At 43.7% G+C, this 21,770-nt stretch overlaps 3 pseudogenes; all 3 read left to right on the top strand.

The window, feature by feature from the left end:
• Positions 1 to 2,556: 2,556 nt before the first annotated feature.
• On the top strand, positions 2,557 to 2,852 carry LOC149276665 (Nuclear RNase P; annotated as a pseudogene).
• Positions 2,853 to 4,765: 1,913 nt separating this feature from the next.
• On the top strand, positions 4,766 to 5,065 carry LOC149276664 (Nuclear RNase P; annotated as a pseudogene).
• Positions 5,066 to 11,555: 6,490 nt separating this feature from the next.
• On the top strand, positions 11,556 to 11,865 carry LOC149276663 (Nuclear RNase P; annotated as a pseudogene).
• Positions 11,866 to 21,770: the final 9,905 nt, after the last annotated feature.

The following is a 21,770-nucleotide window of genomic DNA, read 5'->3' as shown; positions in this document are numbered from 1 at the left end:
AGGTACGGCCCGCGTAAGATCGGCAGCCAGGGCAGCCGATCTTACGCGGGCCGTATGTCAAGCCCTGCTACAACAAGAGCCCTGCTACTAACCAGTGGGGGGGTCTTTTGTACTGCAAAGAGAAAGCGGAACCCAGCAGAGTTCACGTGACATCACATGACTCTGCTCCAGTCCTTCTTCCTCTGTGCAGTACCAGAGAACGCAGAGGGAGGCCGCGCCCCCTGCTGAAGTCTGTGAGCGGCATCGATGAGCTGCAGTGCAGGTAAGGGGGTGGGGAGGGTGTTTGAATGAGTATGCGTGATTGAGGGAATTAATCTGTGAATGAATGAGTATATGAATGAATGAGTATATGAATGAATGAGTGTGTGTGTGATATCATGGATGTGTAAGTGCTGGAACCTAGGCATGATGGGACTGTGATTGCTGTTAGCAATCACACTCCTATCATGCCAGGTCAGCCAGTACATGCTGAAACTTAGCTAGCTGCCCACCTTGTGTATTGATGCTGCCAGCAGTATGGGGTCTGCACATCACTTACAGCCACCCTGTACCAGCATGTACTGGCTGACTTGGCATGATAGGAGTATGATTGCTAACAGCAATCACAGCAAGCACAGTCCCATCCTGCCTAGGTACCAGCATTTACTGGTTGCCTGCCTGGGTATGATAGGAGTGTGATTGCTGTTATATTGCTAAATTTTTTGTCCAATTGTGGTGTGTTAATTACTTTTATAAAAAATGTGAGTTTTTAGTATTATTTTTAAAGGTGGGGGGTCATTTTTGGTTTTGGCTAAGTGAATGTTTTGGTCCAGAAGTTTCATTTCGGTGCATCCCTAGAATAAATAGAACTATTTCATTTTTAATTATCCTGAATTTGTAGTCACAACACTTTCTAGGCCCAGAAATCAGTGAGAGGAAAAGTAAAGGTTTTTTTAATCTGCATATTTTATTAAAGGCCATATTTTCTCACAGCGAAAAATGAGTGCCCTCGCACGTATACAATTCTGATGAAGTGGCCCACTGCAGAAAAAACTTGGACACCCTTGGATTACACTATTTACTATAGTTAAAACGAATAATTCATTATCACAAATTGGAGCGGACAAGACACTGGATACGTGAAAACTGATGTGCATCGAGGATTGGTCAAGAGGTGAGATTTGATTAACAGATAGAAATACAGGTAAAATTCTCTATTTTGTTACAGTTTGTTGTGCACGTTGCACTTTTTGATTTAAAAAAACGACACTATTTACATTCTTATGACACATAATTACACGACTTTCTTATTCTTATAATAATATGTTGACAACATTAAAAAAAATAAAAAAAATAAAAATTGAGAATAAGCTGGACCTCCTACCCATATCCTGCAAAAGAAGTTCCAAGTAGCTGGAGTCAAAAAGTTCACAGATATGTTCATACTCTACTGGTGGTACTTCAGGTAACTCAGTATGTTCAAATCAGTTATTGCTTTCAATGGTGACATACACTGTTGACTTCATATTAGAGACAATCTTGATCGTGCTAAGGTTTGCGATAAAGTGTGATGCTGTTTTCCTGCAACCCAGCTAAAACCAAGTTGATAAAAACGCAGAAGCCCTCATTGCATATAATACCAGTGGTTAATAGGCCGAGGCACTTATAGGGTGAATGGGGGAATTCTCAGCGTCACACGTTTTTGTGCTAGCACCTTAAATTCTACTCTTATCTAATAATACCTGAGCATCTTAATTAGTGCTTTTTTACTGGTATGTCACAGCTGAATTGCATGCCTTCATTATGTTGAATTCATATTTTTATCTTCGGAAATTCTGTAACTTTCATAAGAACAATAATAAGAACTATTTTGATGCCACCGTTAGTGAGTCACTACAGTAGAACTTTTGTGATTTATAATTGAAGGATTAATATTTAAATAATCTCGGCTCAGCTTCCCGAGTGTGGTGATAAAATAGCTTATGCAACAGTGAGTGAGAGACAAAAAAATATGACTTTGTACTTTTGGTTTTTTTAAAAATACTACTCCCTTCCTCAAACAACTATATATTAATTGTGGAACAAACCAGAGTTCTTCTCATTTATTTGTTCTGAATTTAGGTTTTGCCTTCCATCTAAAGACCTTATGAAAGAAACTGTATTATTTTGTAAAGGGTATTTATACAGATAACAAAAATATTAAAACAAGGTTTAAAAACAAAAACAAAAAAAAACAAACAAAAAAAAACCCACTAGGATGCAATATAGGTTTCTGACCCTTACAAAAATGTAAAGGCACTCCTGCCCACCCAGCTGCCAGTTTTAATGACACCACCACTAAGCCTCTTTAAAATATGCAATTATGCAAATGAAAACAACCTAACCTTACCATTCCATAGTTTTAGGCTTGCAAAATCTAATGAAAACAAGTATACGCATTTGAATGTTTATTGGCAACTTGATCAAGGTACGTAAAATACACTTTTGGTTGCCTTTGGTAGGGGAGCAGTTGTGTCACCCTATGTTAGAATTCAAGAACATTCCTGGGGTTCATATAGATTTTTCTACAACAAATGTGGAGAAAAGATTAGTGCTGAGGTTCCTAGCTGAGTGCTATTGGTTACTCATTGAAATTGACCTTGGGGAAGGTCTGAGACAAGAGCCCTTTGCTGCCCTCACAGGGCATTGCTTGATCCAAGCCAGTGAGTTCCCATCAACCATCTGGCTGCTCTTGGAATGCACAAGACATAGTCACCAAATCTGATGATTTGGGCTGCAGATTTGAAAGTGGCTCATGGCTAGCAATTTCAAGTCCAATGACTAAGAGGAAGCAGGTAAGAGTTTCCCAACCCAATTCAGACTACTCTTTCTCCAATACTTTTATGAGTCGTTCCTATTCATTGAAACCAAAAACTGTTTAACTTGTATTAAAACCTATAGTCGAATTTAGAATTTAACACTAAATGAATCAAAACTAGACTTGGGCACCAGGGGGCTCTTCGTCTTCATTAAAAAAAAAAATCTTCGTATTCCGGGAATATTCACCCGGGCGAATATTCGTGAACATTCTTCGTGTTCGTTTTTTCTTCTTTTTTTCCAGTTAAGGGGTTAATACGGGGTTAACGCGTTCTGCAGCAGCTCTGGCGCCAGTAGTTTAAATGTGCGTATGAGCAACTCTATTGGTCACCAGCAGGGGGCCTCCTGCTGAAGACCAATTAGCACACTACCATATATAGCTAATATAGTCTCGGGCAGAATATTATGCTACTCAATGTAAAACCAACAGAGGGCAGCATTCTGTCCTGAAGATATACCGTATTTGCCCGATTATAAGACAAGGTTTTTTCTAGAGCTAATGCTCTGAAAAATACCCCTCGTCTTATAATCGAGGTAGTCTTATAATCAGACCTCAAATAGGTCTGACTATGAGACTAAGATCCAGATCCCCCGCAGCGATGCAGGGGACCTGGATCTTCCTCCTGTGTTATGCACCCCCAACTTACCGGTGCTTCTGAGTCCCCGGTGCTTAGTCCGGGCAGCGAGTAGAGTTCTACGCGATTCACGTAGACAACCTCCGCTCAAGCGCGTAGAGCTCTACATGCTGCCCGGACTAAGCACCGGGGACTCAGAAGCACCGGTAAGTTTGGAGGAGGGAGGGGGATGGAGTGTTAAATGGGTGGGGGCATAAGGCATTTCTGGAGGCAGAGTGCTCCGTGAAATTCCTTTTAACGCCCTTAATGCCACTCTGCCTCCAGAAATGCCTTTTAACCCTCTATGCGCCACTCTGCCTCCTGAAATGCCTTATACCTCCCTATATGCCACTCTGCCCCATAATATGCCTTTTAACCCCCAAAATGCCAGAGGGGTATAAGGCATTTCTGGGGCAGAGTGGCAAGCCTGGGGGCAGATGTGCATAACTGGGGGGGCAGGTTGAAAAAAGGAAATAAAAACAAAACCAACATATTTTTCTCAATCATAGCTTTTATTAAAAAACAATTGTTCACATAGTTTACATGAATTAACATTTACTGGTAAAACTTTTTTCCTATAGGGTCTTCTTATATTCAGGCTTTTTCTTTTTTTCATTAATTAATATTCAGATTTTGGGGGGGGTCGTCTTATAATCGAGCAAATACGGTATTAGCCATATGTGGTAGTGTGTTCAATTTCATTTATTAATTATTTAAATAAAATATATTCCCATCCGCTGGTCTCCCCGCTGCAACAGTTAAATGCCCGCACTCGCGAACATTAATTCTGTCGAACTTGCAAACTCTTTTTTTCTATTTATTTGGGGGGGGGGGGTTTTGTATTAAACTGTTAGACGAAAGGATCATGGGAATAAATTTTATTTGAATAAATGCAAATGAGCACACTGCCACATATGGCTAATATATGTTCGGACAGAATGCTGCCCTCTATTGGTTATACATTGAGTAGCATTGTTCCATATGCTTGAAATCCAAAGTTATTATGCTACTTAATGTATCTAACCAACAGAGGGCAGCATTCTGTCCGAACATATATTAGCCATATATGCTAGTTTGCTCATTTGCATTTATTCAAATAAAATATTTTCCCATGATCCTTTCATCTAACAGTTTAATTAAAAAAAAAAAAATAAATAGAAAAAGAGAGTTTGCAAGTTCGACAGAATTAATGTCCGCGAGTGCATTTGAATGTTTATTGGCAGCTTGATCAAGGTACGTAAAATACACTTTTGGTTGCCTTTGGTAGGGGGAGCAGTTGTGTCACCCTATGTTGGTAGGATGTCTACAACAAACATGAAGAAATGCTTAGTGCTGAGGTTCCTAGCTGAGTACATTGGTTACTCATTGAAATTGGCCTTGGAGACAAGAGCCCTTGGCTGCCCTCACAGGGCATTGCTTGATCCAAGCAAGTGAGTTCTCATCAACCATCTGGCTGCTCTTGGAATGCACAAGACATAGTCACCAAATCTGGTGAAGTTCACTATGGATGCTTGGGCTGCAGATTTGAAAGTGGCTCATGGCTAGCAATTTCAAGTCCAATGATTAAGAGGAAGCAGGTAAGAGTTTCCCAACCCAATTCAGACTACTCTTTCTCCAATACTTTTATGAGTCGTTCCTATTCATTGAAACCAAAAACAGTTTAATTTGTAAAACCTATAGTTGAATTTAGAATTTCATGAATAAATGAATCTAAACAATTTTTAGTTTTGATTTTTTCTAAACCTTTGATTTTTATATTGCATTCTTAATACTTTGTTTTTAAAAGGGAAAAAAGAATTCTGAACAGTAGTCTAAATCCAATATATTCACAGACACTAAGCCTCTTTAAAATATGCAATTATGCAAATTCAAACCTTCTAACCTTAACATTCCATTGAGGTATGCGCGACCAACCCGCAACCAAGATGGACACTTAAGTCCAGAGCTCTGGCACAGCTAGCCCCGTTTTATGGTTCAGTTCACCGGCTACACACCATCATGGGCAAAAAATAAAATAGATCCTGTTACAGGGTCACCGTACCCAAGGCTGGGTCCCCCTGTTTGAGGGCTGAGGAATCACCAGTCAGTCCCTCATACGGATCGCACTCAGCTATCCACGGATCATCCAGACCACCATTCGTAGTAAACCAAGAAGAGCTCTCTTTATTACAAACACACAGAACTTTATACAATCTCAATGCAATGTGTACCGAACCCAACCCCCAATCCCATCAGCCACATCCCATCACAAATCCCATCAGTATACAGGGGATGTATCAAGTGAGGGGATTACAGAATACAATGGGTTCCCCCACCTGTGTTATCCCCCCTGTAGTGCGGGTGCCGTCTGGGCAGACAGGGCTGTGTTGGCTGATTAAGAGCCCCAGCCAGATTATCGGATCGTCTCTTTGAAGGCTGGGGCTGAATCCACATCAGTCTCTGGGCCGGTTACACAATAAACACAATATAATATATTACCGGGTCACGGTATACAGAACCGGACACAAAAGTGCTCCGTGACCCGGCTAAACTTCATATGACGCATGAGCCAGCTAGCCTGGCCCTGTCACAGATCCAGCAACACCCCCAAAACCGTCGGGGTCGAAAGAAAAACTGACACTTACCTCGGTGCGCTCTTACTTCGTGGCATCTTCGGCTCACGACTCCCGCGATTCCCCTCATGGGGCTCCTTCCTCGCCAGCAAGCGCTCTCAGCGATGTGGACGCAGATGACTCCCGAGATCTGCAGCCATCCTTTCCACGCTCGCCAAATCAGCAACGGCAGGAAAAGATTGACTCTTTATCTACAAAAGATGATATAACTGCTATTATAGCCAGAGCTACACAGGGGATCCATGTGAGTTTGGCGGAAATATAAAATGACATACGCCATATTGGGGACCGTGTGGTCGTGCTAGAAGACGAACAACCTAAAATATGCAACACAGTTGACCTACTCACGAATCAACTGAAAGTTCAATCTGATACACTTATACAACTCGCGAGGAAGTTGGAGGACTTGAACAACAGAGGACACCGCAATAATTTACGAGTGCGGGGCATACCGGAATCGATGCCCCACACCAAATTGATACCCACGTTACAAACGATACTTAACGTCCACCGGATACGGCCATTCTGTTTGATAGAGCACACAGAGCCCTTAGGCAGAAACCTACCGGATCCTCCCCACCCAGAGATGTCATCTGTTCCATGCAAAATTACCCCCTCAAAGAAGAAATTATGCGACTCTACAGAGACACCGCTTCTCTCTCCTGGGAATCAAATCCCATCACCATCTTCCAAGATCTCTCTCCGCTAACGTTGCAGGCACAGAGCCTCCTACGACCTGTTACTCAGGCCCTGCGTGAGGCCCACATACCCTACCAGTGGGGATTCCCTTTCGCTTTAATTGTCCGGAGGGGCACGTCCACACACCTGATCCGCCAACCTTTTACAGAAGCCCTAGAACTGCCACACTGCAAAATCACAGACTGGGAACCCACCTTCTCTACACCCATGAATCTGACAGACCCATCAAAAACCTGGTCGCCGAGACCCCAACGTAGGAAGCGGCAGAAGAATCAGGATGCCTCGTGAGAAGGGGACCACATCGTGTTTCCCGAAATGGAGGACGGTACACGACATACACGTCTCCCAATAGATGGGTCTACCTTTATCCCGTCACGAACAACTGGAATTCGGTATCTTACTGTTTTATTTTGTTTTATTTGACGTACTTTTTCCTGCACCACTTTGGTAGTCCCTGTTATATTTTTCCCTTCTAAGGGCGTGGTTGGGCAACTACTCGTGTTCCATATTTTAGTCTGCCCCTCCACCATATTAACGATTCTTTAGGGAACACCCCTGCCGCGGCATCTAGAGTCATTGTATATGCTCGTTTTCTTGTTCTTTTGTTATGTTTATGGTTGTACAGTTTTATTTGTTAGACCCTCTTATTTCCGCTCCGAGGGTGCTGCACACTTTCAAGGGTCTTTCTGGATGTCCTTGCCATGACACTTGACAGGATCAAGATCACCTATTTAAATGTCAGAGGTTTAAACAAACCGCAACAACGGTCTAAATTACTACGTATATTACAATCACATAAAACGCACATTGCATTTCTACAGGAAACGCACTTCAAAGCAACCAACGAATTTAAGCTTACCAATAGACACTATGCGCACGCATTCTATGCTAGCGCCCCGGATTCCAAGACTAAAGGAGTTGCGATAGTCGTACACAAATCCATCCCATTTAGACTGTTGGATATCTGGAGGGACCCTGACGGTAGGGCCATTTTCATAAAATGTTATATAGGTGCCCTGAAGGTGTCCCTGGGCAATGTCTACTCACCCAATCGATCCCAGGCCTCTTTTCTATGCCATATGATCAGCAAATTTGGTGGTTTTCAGGAGGGCATTAATATCTTTGGGGGGATCTTAATATGATCTTAGATCCACTTCGGGACTCTTCATCCCAGAGATCGCATATCCCATTTTCCAGCATTAAAAAAGTCAAGCGACTCCTCCATCAATTGGTGGATACCTGGAGACTCCTCTATCAATTGGTGGATACCTGGAGATCGCAACACCCCTCCACCAAAGACTACACTTGTTACTCACCTGTCCATATTAGTTACACGAGAATTGACAGCTTATTTCTCTCCCACCATCAATTACTACATTTACATGACTCAGATATAGGGATTCAGTCTATCAGCGATCATGCACTGATACACTTTACGCTCAAACTTACACACCTCACGAACAAGCAGTGGTGCTGGAGACTGAATGAGAATATCCTTGGCAATCCTTCCCATGTGGAGGACTTGTGGACACAATTAAGTAACTATTTTGCAAATAATGTAACTGGTGACTTAGCCTTCCCAGTTGTATGGGAAGCACATAAACCGGTAATACAAGGCTACTTCATATGAATAGGTTCCACTCTCAAAAAACTGAAACTCGCCAATGTGCTGGCGATCAACTCGAACGATCACACAAACTGACCCTGGCACCGGAAATCCTGCCCCAACTACACACCCTCAGGGATCAGCTGGCCTCCCTCTTTGATAACACCACTAAACGACACTTCTTACTGGCCAAAAAGATGTTTCACGAACTGGGTGACAAACCAGGCAAATTACTAGCGAGAGCTCTTCGCACCCAAAGAGCCTCTTCATACATACCTAAAATTAAGACCTCGGATGGCTCTTCCCACTACGAATCCCATGCCATTTCCCGATGTTTCCACTCTTACTATTCAGCACTTTATAATTTAACCCCACAAGGTGACACTGACCCCAAATTCTTGGACCAATTTGATGCATATTTGGCCAAATACCTCCCACGCCGACTAGGTCCTGAAGCCAAACTCGCCTTGAACGCCCCGATAACGGGTGATGAAATTTTAGAAGCTTTAAAATTAACTCCTAAGGGCAAGAGTCCGGGACCTGACGTCTACTATAGTAAATTCTTCGCAGTCTTGGGCCCTCATCTAGTGACTTCATTTAACTCTTTAGCCAACGGGGCGACACACATCTAGCTCACATTTCGGTGATACCTAAACCTAACAGAGATGTGGAATCATGCGCTAACTACCGCCCAATATCTCTAATAAATACAGACTTGAAGCTTTTGGCCAAAGTGATGGCACTTTGTTTGCAGCTTTATATACCATCATTAATACATAAGGATCAGGTCGGTTTCGTTCCAGGGAGGGAGGCCAGAGACAATTCCATCCGGATACTAAAGATCATTACACATGCTAATCAGTTTATGGATGCCGAAAAGGCGTTTGATAGGGTGGCGTGGCCCTTTCTATTTCGGGTTTTACAGACTCTCGGCATCGGGGAGAATTTTATGAACCAGGTCAAAGCGTTATATACTGACCCCTCAGCTCAGATAAAAATCAATGGCATCCTTTCAGACAAACTATCTGTAAGCAATGGTACCCGCCAAGGTTGCCCATTATCCCCATTACTGTTCTTCTTAATTATGGAACTGTTAGCCCAAGCACTGAGAGACAATGTCTCTATCACAGGCATTACAATTGCAGGCTCCACACACAAAATCGCAATCTACGCTGACGACATGCTATGCTTGCTCACCCAGCCACTCACTTCGCTCCTGCAGGTTATTATGGAATTAAACCATTTAAAAACCCTTTCCAACTACCAAATTAATTTGCCTATCGACTGACCTAAAGACCGACATGATTCGAACTTTTCCCTTTAAATGGCAAGATTCTGCCTTTCACTATCTCGGCCTATGGATCCCTGCTGATCTTTCCCTAATTCGACAACTTAACTATACGACATTGCTATCCTCAGTGATTGATGATCTTTTATACCTCTTCCAATGTTTACCGATTTTCCTGCCCGGTCCTTCTAAAGGGCGTGTCATAGAGTCTTCATGAATTATGTGTGGGGTGGTAGTAAACCTTGATTATCGTTTGCCCATTTAACCAGACCTAGGCTTTCCGAACATTGAGTGGTATTGGATGGCGGCCCATTTGCGGAGAGTGCTGGAGTGGTCAGTGGAGGCACCCAAACTTTGGATATCCATGGAGTACTCCTTTTTTCTTAACCACATTTCTGCCGCTCCTTGGCTGCCAGAGAAATTTAAGGGGCTTACTTTACATACGCATCCCACCATTTCGGCAACGCTAAAGGTTCTCAAGCGTATCGCTGTGAACACAGGGCTTACCTCCATACCTGGTCCACATTTTTCACTGACTCACAATCAGGATCTTAACAGACATCTCAGTAATGAACTCATAGCGACTCTGACACCGCTACATCAGACAACTCTTAGGCTTTACCACATTCTCCTCCCTGACCGTTTCTGTCCTCTTAAAGAGTTACTCCGACGGGACTCACCACCCTTTCATTTGGCTAGCAATTTCAAGTCCAATGACTAAGAGGAAGCAGGTAAGAGTTTCCCTACCCAATTCAGACTACTCTTTCTCCAATACTTTCATAAGTCGTTCCTATTCATTGAAACCAAAAACTGTTTAACTTGTATTAAAACTATAGTCGAATTTAGAATTTAACACTAAATTAATCTAAACTAGACGTGGGCACCAGGGGGCTCTTTGTCTTCGTCAAAAAAAAAAATCTTTGTATTCCGCGAATATTCACCCGTTCCTGCCTTCTCTTCGGGCGAATATTCGTGGACATTCTTCGTGTTTGTTTTTTCTTCTTTTTTTCCAGTTAAGGGGTTAATACGGGGTTAACGCGTACTGCAGCATCTCTGGCGCCAGTAGTTTAAATGTGCGTATGAGCAACTCTATTGGTCACCAGCAGGGGGCCTCCTGCTGACGACCAATGAGCACACTACCATATATAGCTAATATAGTCTCGGGCAGAATATTATGCTACTCAATGTAAAACCAACAGAGGGCAGCATTCTGTCCGAAGATATATTAGCCATAGGTGGTAGTGTGTTCATTTTCATTTATTAATTATTTAAATAAAATATATTCCCATGATCCGCTGGTCTCCCCGCTGCAACAGTTAAATGTCCGCACTCGCGGACATTAATTCTGTCGAACTTGCAAACTCTTTTTTTCTATTTATTTGGGGGTTTTTTTGTATTAAACTGTTAGACGAAAGGATCATGGGAATATATTTTATTTGAATAAATGCAAATGAGAACACTGACATATATGGCTAATATATGTTCGCACAGAATGCTGCCCTCTATTGGTTATACATTGAGTAGCATTGTTCCAAATGCTTGAAATCCAAAGTTATTATGCTACTTAATGTATCTAACCAACAGAGGGCAGCATTCTGCAGCATTAGCCATATATGCTAGTGTGCTCATTTGCATTTATTCAAATAAAATATATTCCCATGATCCTTTCGTCTAACAATTTAATACAAAAAAAAAAACCCAAATAAATAGAAAAAAAGAGTTTGCAAGTTAGACAGAATTAATGTCCTCGAGTGCATTTGAATGTTTATTGTCAGCTTAACCAAGGTACGTAAAATACACTTTTGGATGCCTTTGGTAGGGGAGCAGTTGTGTCACCCTATGTTAGAATTCAAGAACATTACTGGGGTTTATATAGATGGTAGAACGTCTACAACAAACATGGAGAAAAGCTTAGTGCTGAGGTTCCTAGCTGAGTGCATTGGTTACTCATTGAAATTGACCTTGGGGAAGGTCTGAGACAAGAGCCCTTAGCTACCCTCACAGGGCATTGCTTGATCCAAGCAAGTGAGTTCCCATCAACCATCTGGCTGCTCTTGGAATGCACAAGACATAGTTACCAAATCTGGTGAAGTTGACTATGGATGCTTGGGCTGCAGATTTGAAAGTGGCTCATGGCTAGCAATTTCAAGTCCAATGATTAAGAGGAAGCAGGTAAGAGTTTCCCAACCCAATTCAGACTACTCTTTCTCCAATACTTTTGAGTCATTCCTATTCATTGAAACCAAAAACTGTTTAACTTGTATTAAAACCTATAGTCAAATTTAGAATTTAACACTAAATGAATGTAAACTATTTCTTAGAACCTTTGATTTTTATATAGAAATTATTAATATCTTGGGGGGTTTTTTTGTTTTTTTTTAAACTCTTTTTATTAATTTTTGAACAAAAACATTGTAACAGAACATCACAGCTACTGTCACAGAGACATTAAGGAACAGTACACAATCCCAGATAAGGGAGACAAGTGACACAATAACATAAAAAGAAAAACAAAAACGAAAACAAGTCCCCCCACAAAACCCAACCAACCCCCCAACAACCATTTAAACCCATGGCAAAGGAAAAAAAAAAAAGAAAAGAAAAAAAAAAAAAGCATATATATATATATATGTATATACATGTTGTTCGTCAGTTGTCCAGTCAAACATAGTAACAACTCAGGCGCAAGGGGAAGCGCCTCGAAGTAAGCGGGCATTGAACCATGAGTTATCCTCAAAAGTATGTATAATTTGTGTCTTAAGGGGTTCATCCAACGTTTTAATAAATGTTTCCCATTTCGTAAAAAAATGTTTAGTACCTTTGTCTTTATTAAGGGAAGCATCCAACCAGTCCATTCGAAGCAAATACAACAATTTAGTATGAACTAGGGACAGAGATGGTGGGGACGCCTGTATCCAATGGTGCAAAATAGATTTCCTAGCCACTGCCAAAATTATTCTAATTAATGTCACATCTCTGGACCCCCCCATCCTAACGAGGCCATGAATGGCCGCAGCCGGGTCAATACAATAAGCATCAGTTGATAACTGCCTCAAAAAGGTTTGAATAGTAGTCCAGAAGACACGAATTAGAGGGCAAACCCAAAAATTATGAAACAGGTCAGCACCTGCAAAACCACATTTTGGGCAAGCGTCCACTGGTATTATGCCGATTAAAAATTGTCTATGGGGGGATAAGTAGGCCTGATGCGCTATCTTAAGTTGCATGTCTAGGTAGGAGCTAGCTGGTAATAGTTTACAGGTGGTCAGTGTGCTATGGAGTAGATCGTCACCCGTGACATCAGGAAAACGTGTGGACCACACTAGTAAACCTTTCGGTAAATAGTCATGGTGAGGTATGGTGTGTATCAGTTTATAGATAAACTTCGTAGACGTCGGAGTAGAAGAAGGTTGCCTAATCTGTCCATCAAGGGGACTGGTCCAGTCCGGCAGTGTGAGAGGGCCCAACTGCGACCTGACTAAACTCAAGTGTGCGAACCAAGGTATGGTAATAGACGCAAGATATCAAGGGCAGAAGCGTCCTGGAGGAATGGTGCAAAAAGGGGGCAATAGTGCGAATCCCCTGTGTCGCCCAGACTCGAAAAACGCTGGATGCCTGTCCATTCTGAAAAATCGGGTTTTGAAGAAAACACTGGAATAAAGAGTATCGCCATTGGAGACCCAAGCGTAGTCTGACCAACTTCCAGGATAGTGGAGTAAAGCAAAGGATTGTCTCTAACATGTGGTGGAAGTTGAGTGGAGGGTGTATGGAGAAGGGCCTGGAGAGCAACAGAGGGGCTAAAACACTGATCCAACTTAAAATCTGTGTAAGTGGTGGAGCAAGAGATCCAGTCCACCGCATATCGATATAAGGCCGCAACATTATAATCCCAAATGAGAGGGAGGTTAAGACCTAATTTTGATTGTTCACGTTGCAAACCAAAGGTCGCGATTTTGGGCTTTTTGTTATTCCAAATAAAACGTCGAAATAAAGTATTTAGAAGTGTCTCATCCACTCGTTTAAGAAAAAGAAGCAAAGACTGAAAGAGATATAGCAATTTGGGGAATGTCACCATCTTAAGAAGGGCTATACTCCCAGAAAAAGAGAGCGGCAATTATTTCCAACCCTGCAATTCCCTTGCGATCTTCCGAACCATAGGTTTATAATTAAAGTTATAGAGGTGAATCGGGTATCTTCACCCCCAGATATAAGAGCGACTTTGATCCCCACTGTATTCCCAGATTAGGCATGCCCGGGGGGGCATCTCAAGGGGCGCAGACAGTGGCGGAACTACCGGGGTCGCAGGGGTCGCGACTGCGACCGGGCCCCGGCGGCAGGGGGGCCCAAGCCAAGGGGCCGGCCGAAATCTTTTTTCCTTTTTTTTTTTTTTTTTTTTTTTTAAATAAGGCAGGGGCGTCCAACATGCGGCCCGCGGGCCAAATGCGGCCCGCGAGACCTCGAGGTGCGGCCCGCGTAAGATCGACAGCCAGGGCAACCGATCTTGCGCGAGCCGCACCTCAAGCCCTGCTACTTACTTGTGGGAGGGTCTTCTGGACTGCACAGAGGAAGCGGAGTTCACGTGACATCCTACTTCCTCTGTGCTTGAGCAGAGAAGGCAGAGGGAGGCCGCGCCCCCTGCTGAAGTCTCTGAGCGGCATCGAGGAGCTGCAGTGCAGGTAAGGGGGTGGGGAGGGTGTTTGAATGAGTGTGTGTGGTTGAGGGAATGAATCTGTGAATGAATGATTATATGAATAAATGAGTGTGTGTGTGATAGCATGGATGTGTAAGTGCTGGAACCTAGGCATGATGGGACTGTGATTGCTGTTAGCTATCATGCCAAGTCAGCCAGTACATGCTGAAACCTGGCCAGCTGCCCCCCTCGTGTAGTGATGCTGCCAGCACCCTGTACCAGCATGTACTGGCTGACTTGGTATGATAGGAGTGTGATTGCTAACAGCTAACAGCAATCTGCTAACAGATTCTCGCACCCGGGCCCTGAGGCGTCTAGTTACGCCCCTGGGCGCAGACACAAAGCCCGGGACTTAACCTTATTAACGACAAACCCTGTAACCTTCCCGTACGTATCCAACTGGTCAAAAATAAGCGGTATGGTAAGACGCGGGTGAGTAATATAGAGAAGGACACCATCCGCGAATGCATAAGCTTTCAACTGATAGGGACCCACAGCAATACCCGGGATATCGCGAGATAAGAGAAACAACCGTAGCAAAGGATCCAAAGCTAAACTAAAAAGCAGCGGTGAAAGGGGACATCCCTGACGTACACCCCGTTCCATGATAATCCGGGGAGAATCCAACCCATTAGTCGTAATGACCGTGGAGGGATTACAATATAACTGCCGAATTAATGTCAAAAAAGTTTTTCCAAAATGTTGGAATTTTAGAACCCGAAACAAATGAGACCAGGAGACTTGGTCAAATGCCTTTTCAGCGTCTAAACTCAAAATGGTAGGATAGAAATTGGGGTGAAGTGAGGGAGAAGCTAGAGTAGCTGCAATTGCCGCACAGATACCCTGTACCGAGTGCCTCCCCCTTAAAAATCCCAGGTGCTGAGGGCAGATAATGAAAGGCAAGATGGTTTGCAGGCGATCAGCATAGATTTTCTCCAAGATCTTCATGTCTTGGTTGATTAAAGTGATTGGTCTGTAGGAAGTTATTAATGTGGCATCTCTACCCGGCTTAGGTAGTAAGATAGTGCGGGCAGCAGTTAAATTAGCAATGTTAGGCTTATCCTGAATAATGGAATTAAACAACGATGTCAGTGTCCCCTTAATGTGCGGCTGAAGGATTTTATAGAATTTGGCTGGGTAGCCATCGGGACCTGGAGCCCTTTTGTTGTTTAGGGACGATATGATGGACAGGACCTCCGCCTCCAAAATAGGAGCGTCCAAGATGTCTCTGTGGGCTGGGGTAAGCTTGGGCAAAGACGCCCGCCGAGGCAGGCCAATCCCAATATCGAAATCGTCCGGAGCGGCTTTATAAAGAGTGGAGAAATAATCTTGGAAAAGTTTATTAATAATCGTAGGCGACGTCTCAAGTCTATTGAGTGGGGTTTTAATGTGTGTGATGTTATGTCTGGGAACCTTTGGCTTAGCCATAGTTGCTAACAGGCTACCCGATTTGTTTCCCTATTTAAAAAATTGTGCACAAGTATAGTCCATCTGGGACTCAGCTCGAGCCTGTAAAAAGGTATCCAAAAGATCCTTAGTGGTGCGATAACGAGCTTTCGTGACGTCAGTGGGGTCACGGATATAATCCAAATACGCTGCACTCGTATCCTGATTAAGTCTAGTAAATTTATCATTCCAGTCCTTCTTGCGATTAGAAGCGCAGGAGATAATATGGCCTCTCAACACCACCTTCGCAGTTTCCCAAAACAAAGTCGGGTCGTCTGCGTGTTCACAGTTGTTCATCGTTAATAAGGTAGTGAGGAAATCGCCAGTGACGTGTATACGGCGTGACAGAACCCAAACCTAACCGCAAAGTGATAGGGGCGTGATCGGAAATAACAATGTTGTGTATGGAGGGGTAACATGAGGGATAAGAGAGGGGGACACCAAAAAAAAATCTATTCGTGACAGGGAGCAGTGTGCTCTAGAAGCATGAGTGTAATCCCTAGTTGTGGGGTGCGATACCCGCCAAGGATCCACAAGGCATAAATGATGCGTCAATAAGCGGACCCCTGTGAGGTCGGCCGTCTGTAAGTATCAGACACCAGCAAGTGTCTGTTTTAGCAGGGTAGAAGGAGCCCAGAATGCAGGACTACTGGAGGTAACCAGAATAGTCCAGAGGACACAGTAGAAAACTCAGGTAGAGGCAGAACTCAAAATAGCATAAACAGGTAACAGGCCAGGGTCAGGTCCAGGCAGCAAAGTAGCGAAAACAGGTCACAGGCAAGGGTCAGGTCCAGGCGGCGAAGTAGCGTAAACAGGTCACAGGCAAGGGTCAGGTCCAGGCGGCAGGGTAGCATAAACAGGTCACAGGCAAGGGTCAGGTAACAGATCAAATCAGGAAACAAATAGGTGAAGGAGCACAGTACAGGAGACGCTGTGTAGGGCACAGAGCGTCTCAGAATATCTGAGCGCCGACATAAGGGAGCTTGAGGGTTTTATTGAGATCCCAGACGTGGCGTCTGACGTCACGCCTGGATCTCCGCCCTCGGTTCCGCCCCCAACCATCTCTCTCCTGTGAGACGGCACCAGAGGTGCCGCCCCTCCAGGGGAAGCCTCTCTCCCCACTCCTCCCCCTCCCCCCTGCATACTGTGAGCAGGGGGAGAGGAACTTAGGGCGGCGTGCTGGAGCGCCGCCCCCTCCGTGGGGACCAGAGCCGCGTCGCCGGCGTGTCCCCCAGCTCCCCGCGTGGACGCGGGGAGTGAAGAACAGATTGCCCGAGCCGGCGACAGGGACCGGGAGCCTGTCACGAGCAGACGCGGTCTGCCACGGGAGGTAAGTCCCGGACCTTGAATGGCACGTACCGTACGCCGGGCGGTACGTGCCTTACAGTAAGACTCTGTTAGAACCCTGCCTGTCCAGTCTAGAGTCCAGCACAGGGTTAAAATCGCCCCCCACAATAACATCAGAAAAATCTACAGTAGTTAACAAATCAAATAGTTTACAGTAAAAAGATTCGTTGGGGGCATTTGGAGCATAGACATTAACCAAAAGCAAGCGTTTGCGTTCTATCGTAACATCCAATAAGATTTACCTCCCTTGTGGATCAATCACCGTGGAATGCCTGTTAAAATCCAGTGATTTGTGCCACAAGATAGCTACCCCCCTAGATTTTGACTTATAAGAAGCCGAGATACATTGACCAATCCAAGGAGCCTTAAGAGTGCGGCCCTCAACATCTTTCCAGTGAGTTTCCTGCAGGAAAGCCACGTGGGCTCGTAACCTCTGTAAATGAGTGGCTACCAATTTGCGCTTCACCGGGGTATTTAAACCATTGTCATTCCATGAACAGAAGTTCAGCGCATTAGGGCGTGTGGAGTAATTTATCTTTTACAGCGTATATGTGGTATACATCGGCCGCACATCAAGAGAGTTAAAAGTCAGAGGTTTGGAACATCTTGGAAATATTCGCAACAAAAGGTTAAAGCATAACATTCCAAAATTTGTAACAATTGTAACAAGTTCTCCCTCTCAGATTTTCTAATTATTGGCAGAGATCTCGTTTCGCCACACTGGAGAGGAGGAAAAATTAAATATGAACTTTCAAGAAGGGAGACCGAGTTGATATTTCCATTCCAAACATACAAAAAAGGGGGGGTCTGAATACTGACTTAGATATATGAATGATTCATTTATAAAATACATTATTAAGTGAAATGCTTTTAGAGAAGATCTTACAATAAATTATTCATATATTACTTTATTTGTATAAAAATTATAAAACATATATAAAATATTTAATTTATTGAACACTAAAACCAAATTTTAAATATAACGGAATTATTATATTTTTGTGTATACTTTTCCTTAGATATTCTTATAAAGTTATAATTTTAGGGGAAATTTGAATTATATAATGATCATTTTTTTAAATAATTTATAATATATTACATTTAAGAAAGATCTTATTTAAAGATTCATGTATTTTAGTATTAATTATTTAATATTTATGCGGATGATCAACTTATACACTATAGAAGGACGCACAGCGGATATTTAAAACGGACGTACAGGACTCCACAACACGCGGTTTTCTGGCGATTGATTTTATTTGATACGGACCGATTCTCCTGAGGAAGCCGGCACAGCACCGGCGAAACGCGTCGAGGATTATAGGACCACCAAGTGGCTTCTTTGCTGTATTTATTTATCCTGAGCCTATTAGCATAACACTTGGGTTATACCACCACATTCTTTTAAGTGGATCCTGATTTTTACCTTGCGTATAACAGCGGATTTTGCACTCTTGTGGTTTCATTTATTTTTAGATCGCTAGAACAATTCAAAGAACGTTCTGCTACTGGTATTTGAAGAGTCTGAATTTCATCTTCGTTTGTGAGTGGAATATTCACATTTATAAACCCCAATTCTCAGTACATATTGCACTATTATTGTTTTATTCTTTTTCTGGCAAAAATGCTATTACCACTAATTTAGATGGAAACTGATTTTAGCGACTGTTTGAGATTCTTTAACTAAAAATAAAGAAATAAAAAAGAAAAGTTTCCAGGTTTAACAAATTTATTGTTCTTGCTGTTAATCCAAAAGAAGGCAAAAAAAACCCAGTTGTGACTCTTTCCAATTTTGCACAAACTAGGAAAAAAAATGCCTTCTTTACTCCAGAATGACAGTCAGATCTCTGCTTGGGTCAATTATATCCCTGATGGTGTTTATACATTGCTGTGAGTGTGATGCCGCTCTACATCTCCTCCACGCAGTCACACCACTCCTCTTCCTCCTCTCCCCCCTTTTCCTCCTCTTCCTCTTTTATCGTCTCCAGCGGCTTCTTGCTCCATTTTTCTGTCTTTTTTAAGTCTGTGGGTCTCAAAGCCGCCTTCATAGATAAAACGAGAGGGGAGAGCCTGATCCCCGGCCATTTATACAGCAGCAGGTTTTGGGTGCGACATGCTGCGTCCTTGACCAAGGGAATGGGGTACTGTGACAGCCCCGTCATGTCCCTCCAGAGCTGCTCCAGGTTCACGTCCTTATTCAGTTTATAGAGGTCCCGAAGGTCCATGAACTCCAGGAGGTCACCTATCAGCGTGATGATCTCGCTGAGCGTCTCCAGGTGAAGCAGCAGCTTAACGGATTGGGCCACCAGGTCCCTGGCTACCTCCGCGTGCCGCTCCACCATGGATTTGAGGATGGTCTTCAGCTCCATGCTCTGCCCGTGTACGAGGCTCTGCATGTCCCTGCAGCCCACGACGGGCAAACAGTGATAGAGAGCGAACCGGGCCGACGAGGCGATTTCAATGTCTTTATGGGGAAGCTTCACGAGCAGAGATGGTAGGCAGCTCCGGAAATGATTGGCGGCTGACCCTGTGCCGACCTTTTTACATTTTTGGCCCAGCTCCCCGAGCAGCAGGATCGCATTCATCTGCACCCCTCCATTGGTGTTATTGAGGAGCTTTTGGCTGTACAGCGCCATTTCCACAAACTGCTTCCCGATCTCCTTCCTCGTCAGAAGTCTCACGATCTTAGCGGCAGCCTTCAGTGATTCCTCGATGACTTTGGGCTCTGGTTGCTCCTCTCTTAAAGCAGCCAGTAGCGTTCCCAGGATGGAGTCCTTGTACTTCTTGATCAGTTTGTTGGCTCCATTTGCTGCGTTTCCTAGAGCCTGGATGGAGAGGCAGCGGATGGCGGAATCGCAGCTGGCGGAGATCCTGATCATCGATTTAAGGACGGATTTGGCTATTTTTTTGTCCATAACTCCTGGGTGATAGAGGAGCTCTACAAAGAAGGCGGTCACGGTGATGAGATGTGCCGGGCGAGATGTCTCCAGCACCGGCAGCAGTCCACTAACAACTTCTCCGATAGATTCGCTTCCACACGTCACTAAGAATCTTGCGAGAGAAAACATTCCTTCGGGGTGAGTCTCCTCAAACTCGCACAGTAGCTCCAACCCCTCCATGATGTCAGCGTCGTCACAGATCTTCTGTCTCACCAGTACGTCCTTCAGCGTCTCCACTGCCAATCCACGTGGATGAAATGCTTGGCGGCCGGTTGTGTCTCTCGCTCTGGTGCGGATAATCTCGGTAATCAGCGCACACAGAAGCTTTGGGAACAGGTTGTTGATGACGGATCCGTCTTCCACAGCATTTACTATTCCATGAACTGCTGATACGGCTTCCACAGACCTGATATCCCGCTGGCTGCGAAGCACGGTGGAGACGTCACGACGTTCCTCCTCTTCCTCCTTCTTCATGCGCTCAAGGAGCATCCGCAGAACTCTTTCAGCTGTTGCAGAGTTCTTTGCGAAGGACGCCCATAACCCGCGTGTAAACTGCTTACATGACAGCAGGTTTGCCAGTAGCTCTGCGGTGATGTTGTCAGGGTGTTGGATGAACAGGGAGGACACAATCACACATAGAGAGCGCAGGTCCTCCTCCTGATGAGCGCCACAGAGCCCTGAGCACGGAAACTCCATTATTAGTGGCAGTAAATAGCAATCGCTCTACAAACTGGAGAACCAGAAGGTAGCAGTCGCATGCACCAAGTAGTGTCTGCAAGTGACTCTCTGCCTGGCTGCTCGCCGTTATAAAGCAGTGCATTATGACATCACTGCCTTTGTGACATCGCTGCTCTGGAGGAGGCAGCCCGTGATGACATCACTGCTGTCAACTCTGTCTATCCCTCAGGTGAGCCGAGCATCCTGGATGAAGTGAGTGTGATATACATTATATGATGTCATACAGATAAATATCCAAATATTAACGACATTTAAATGTAGCCACTTTTACTCTTCAACTCTCATCACTCTCATCCATACTACAGTCACGAGACTAAATGACGATGTTAGTAGAAAAAAAATATAAAAAAGTAAATCTAATTTTTATATTACAATGTGTGTTATTATTTATATATCGCCGTCATACCCCGCAGCGCTGTACAATGTGTTATTATTATTTATATATCGCCATCATACTCCGCAGCGCTGTACAATGTGTTATTATTATTTATATATCACTATCATACTCCGCAGCGCTGTACAATGTGTGTTATTAATTATATATCGCCGTCATACTCCGCAGTGCTGTACAATCTGTGTTATTATTATTTATATATCGCCGTCATACTCCGCAGCGCTGTACAATGTGTGTTATTATTATTTATATATCGCTGTCATACTCCGCAGTGCTGTACAATGTGTGTTATTATTATTTATATATCGCCGTCATATTGTGCAGCGCCGTACAATGCGTGTTACTATTATTTATATATCGCCGTCATATTCCGCAGCGCTGTACAATGTGTTATTATTATTATTATTTATATATCGCCGTCATACTCCGCAGCGCTGTACAATGTGTGTTATTATTATTTATATATCGCCGTCATACTCCGCAGTGCTGTACAATGTGTGTTATTATTATTATTATTTATATGTCGCCGTCATACTCCGTAGCGCTGTACAATGTGTGTTGT

This window comes from Sceloporus occidentalis, unplaced genomic scaffold (genome assembly GCF_023333645.1).
Source record: "Sceloporus occidentalis isolate IW3139 unplaced genomic scaffold, rSceOcc1.0.p SCAF_232, whole genome shotgun sequence".
NCBI lineage: Eukaryota > Metazoa > Chordata > Lepidosauria > Squamata > Phrynosomatidae > Sceloporus > Sceloporus occidentalis.
Note: the sequence above shows the minus strand (reverse complement) of the source record. Positions and strands in the feature narration are given on the sequence as shown.